A 4497-nucleotide genomic window follows, 5' to 3' on the forward strand; every position below is an offset into this window, starting at 1 on the left:
AAAAAAATCAAGCCTTGAATTGTCATATTGAAGGATTCTATGGGCAAAATATTAAGTGGTGCAGGAATCATCAAAAGAAGATGGAAAGAATACACAGAGTCACTCCAGGGGCCCGTGGCAGCGTTACTGACGAGGACAGCAGACATATCTTCTGTTTACAAAGCTCACTCTGCCCATCTTCCTATCCAATTAGGTGGAGTCAGCTCCCCAAAGCTGGCTACCAGCTCATTCGAGTTATCGGCACCAATCAGAAAGATGTACAGGATCCGTCATGTCTACAAAATGTATAGATGGCTCTAAAAACAGAAAAGCTGTGGATTTTTCTGTCTTCTCTCTCTCTCTCTTGCCTCTCACCCCTGCTGGCTACCTGAAACGCCTTCGGCTCTTTCTCACAGACACCTGGGCTCAGATGCTTTCAGATGTCCCGTTCCCTGCCAGCTTCTGCAGCAGCAGCAGCAGCAGCAGCAGCAGCAGCAGCAGCAGCAGCACCAAACTCCTTGTAGTTTGTTAGTGGGGCTGTATTAAGCCAAATTTCCTCTTCCTTTCTGTAATGGATGATGCTCTGTTGTGATCCGTCATTAGCTGATTTTCTGAAGTAGATGACCTGGCCTTTCTTTCTGGTCTGTCTTAGTCTGGAAGCCCCCTTGGAAGTTGGCCACCATGAGAGTCCCTGGTGATATTTAAATGCTGGTGGCACAGCTCCCAGCATGACAGAAAAACAAGAGCCACTGCAGCAATACAGATGGATTCAAATGAGTGGTCCACAAAAGGACGGACAAGTGGATTCAAATGAATGGACCATCAAAGGACGGACAAGTGGATTCAAATGAATGGACCATCAAAGGATGTACAAGTGGATTCAAATGAATGGACCATGAAAGGACATTTTTAGGGGGGCGGGGAAGATTAGGACATTTGCATCTGGACTGGGTATTAGATGCTAATCAGGCATTGTTCATTTTAGAGGCATGATCATGACACTGAGATGGATTTTATTAAGGTTCTTACCAGCGGGAGACACATTCTGAAATATTTATGAGTGAAATGATAACACTGACTGGAACTCCCTTTAAAATGGTGACTGTCGGCGGCTGAGGGAAGCACGGAGAGTGTGGTTTGTGCAAGCCGAGAGACGGGGTCTGGGGGTTCGCTACGCTCCTCGCTCTGCCTTTACGTGTGTTTGAAAGTTTCCATCAGAAGAAAGTCACATTCAGTAAGTCAGAGGGGTTGTCAATGTCCCAGTTTTCTGGTTTCTGCCCATCTCTCCCCTCCCTCCTCTACCCCTAGGCATGCCCCACATCCAGGCCCAGAGAACATCTGTTTTCATTGGGCGCACCTATGCCAGCTCCCTTCCTGTTCTCCCCAAACACCCGGTGAAGGAGAGGCAGACCTTGACTGGAGGCTGCCTGATTTACATTTGGCTGGTTGCCTGGTTTCCCTGTGGCCCACCTTGATTCCTTTTGATTCCCAGCCACTTGGTAAACCAGCCTTCCCGGCACACACTCACCAGGCAGGCTCCTCCTCACAACGCCCTCTCACCCAAGCCATCCATCCAAGAAACACGGAGAGGGGACGGTTTCCGTGTTGTCCTGCCCTCAGTAGGGAGTTTGTACAGTAGAGAAGGTACAATAGGTGCCTGCCTCCTCTTTCCATCTCGGACTGAATGACTGCATACCTGCCTCGCAGAGGAGAGACCCAGCGAGGCTCACCTCTGTGCCTCTTAGAACCTGGCACAGTGCTGCCCACGTGGCAGGCACATCACAAGGACCTAGAGGTCAAACTGCTGCACTAGAATCACAGGTGCTTGGAGTTGCAGGGAAAAACAGATTCCAGGACCCCACCGCACCCCCCCAGAATCCAAGTCTCCAAAGAACATTCCAAAGAACCTGCATTTGCTCCGGCTCTCTGCCAAGACACCAAACCTACCGCCATGGAATCAATCCCAACTCATCACGATTCTGTTGGGTTTTCCAGACTGGAAATACTGACGGGAGCAGGTAGCCTCATCTTTCTCCCGCAGAGAGGCTGGTGGGTTTGAACTGCCAACGTGCCCCAGATGCAGTCTGATGCTTTCCCCACAGCCCCACCTAGGAGGTTCTAAAACAGCTGCCTGGTTAGACACTGAGGTGGGGCTGACACCAGGTGAAGTGAAGTGAAGTTCAGCACCACGGACAGTTCACACGGTGTTTCCACCCCCATCTTCTCTCTTTCCTGGGACTAGGCTGGCCAGGTCACTTGCTCTGCTTGTGGGGAGGGTTCAGAGCCTGGTCTTGGTGGGGGCCAGTTAACACCCGGGGTCTTGGCCCCCCGCTACACAGTCCTGACTCATGTTTGAGAGCCTGGCTGGCTTGGCTGCCCGATCGAGAGCATCATAAAATAGTCTCCTGTTCTTTTACAGGCCATAAGAGACGCCCATCCTGTGCAAACAGCAAAGCGGGAAATCTGAGCCTACGGGAACACATTAATCCCCCAAACATGGTTTGAGCACCCACTGTGTTCGAGGGCTGTGCTGGTGGCCACGGGGCATGTAAGGATGAGATATAGCGAGCCCTGGGGAACCCACAGCTTGTACAAACACAAGGTCGCTGGCTGATTGCTAGAAAAGAGAGCGAGTCAGACCCCAGCAGATATGCAGGCAATGAGTCAGCGAGTGTGTCCGATGGAGGAGCAGTCAGGAGGTGGGAGAACAGACACTGCGGCCGAGCCCTGCTGGGTGTGAGAGTGTGCCCGGCTCTCGTGACCTGGGGGGCTCCCATGCCCGCGACTTCGTTTTCACAGCCTTGGCTTTCTCACCTGAGAAACAGGTGTGCTGACACCACCTCGTTGTGTATGTCAGAGCAAAGCACCCGCTCAACTCAACTCACCGCCCAGGGAGCACCCCAGGGCCCTTCACTCCCCAGAAGACCTCACTCCTCCCACAACATGGACCACGGGCCCCCTGGGTCCAGGCCCTTGAAGACGGACAAGGGCTAGCCCTGGGGAGCTCACGTGTCAGTGGGGAGGAGCTCCCTCTCCTCTTCCTGAGCTCCCAGATGGGCCCCACTTGCAGGTCTGGTCCAGAGAGCCTCCCACAAGTGGTGACCCCCTCTGTCCTCCTCCCCGGCCAGGCGGAGGTAGAGGAGGACTTGGAGGATGAGAGGTAGTTAGGACCTGAAGCTGGGCGGCACCCCAGTCCTAGAATCTCCACGCGAGTCTGCTACAAGAACATGCGAGTCTGTTCAGCTGCAGGGACTGATACAAAAACAAGATGCCAGCTTGTGTTGGGTGTGTTTCGTTGTGTTTGTTACAGCGCTTACCCACCCTGTCTGTGAGCGGGAAGGTAATTGACAAGCAAGGGATCCAGACCGTGGAGGGCAGAGCAGCTCGGTGGAGTGTCCTGGGGGAGGACACGTAATACATTTACTTTGGAATTCTTTCTTCTGGTGCAACAGGTGCGTGCTCGGCTGCTCACAGAAGGTTGGCTGTTTGATTCTACCCAGTGGTTCTTCGGAAGACACAACCTGGCAATCGCTCCTGTGATGATGATGACCCGGAAAACCGTACAGGGACGTTCTGCGCTGCCAGTTGTGAGTCACAACGACGACAATGATGGAAACAATGCCGGTCTGCATTTTGCTTAGTTCCCACGTTGCACGCTTTAGAGATGGCCTCATATGAAAAAGAGCTCCCTCGTTCCTCTTGATAGCTTCATAGCACGTTTCTTGACCATTTCTGTACCCAATATAAAGCAAACAAAGCCCACTGCCACTGAGTCGATGCCAACTCATAGTGACCCTGTAGGGCAGGGTAGCACTGCCCTTGGGAGTTTCCAAGATGGGAACTGTTTAAGGGAGTAGAAAGTCCCATCTTTCTCCCGAGGAGTGGCTGGTGGTTTCAAACTGCTGACCTTGCCGTTAGCAGCCCAACTGGTAACCGCTACACCACCAGGGCCCTGCAAGCAGTCCTGTAGGTGGTAGACATTCAGGCTGTTTCATTTAGGTGCTGTTCACACACCGCTATAACAAATCACCTGTACACAGGTCACCAGGCACACATCTACGGATTTTGGAGGATAAATTCCTAGCTGTGAGGCTGGTGGATTAAAGAGAAAGGGCATTTATCATTTGGGTAGCTACTGTCCACATGCCCTTGAGACTGGCCTGTCCCAATTTCTATTCCCACCAGCCGTGTAACAGAGCAAGGCAGGCACAAGACTTAAAACGAACACATATGCCTTCAGCATTGTGCCAAAGATTTCTTCTTCCTTGGGGAGGCTGGTCTGACAGTGCCTAATACTGATTAAAACATTGGCCTAACACCGGACTCTGTTAAGGGATTTGCGACTAATTGCATTTGTGTTCATAAAACAGAATTAATATCGAATAGCTTGCTGTCAACAGAGCTAATTCTGACCTGCTGTTATGACAAATCTATTGATGCTTTATGTTAAAAAGAATCCATTAGAAGTAAAAAAAAGCTGCTAGTTGAATACCTTTATATGCATGTGTGTGTGTGTGT

This window comes from Echinops telfairi, unplaced genomic scaffold (assembly GCF_000313985.2).
Source record: "Echinops telfairi isolate 266 unplaced genomic scaffold, ASM31398v2 ScPeMD7_2;HRSCAF=8, whole genome shotgun sequence".
NCBI classification, from domain to species: domain Eukaryota; kingdom Metazoa; phylum Chordata; class Mammalia; order Afrosoricida; family Tenrecidae; genus Echinops; species Echinops telfairi.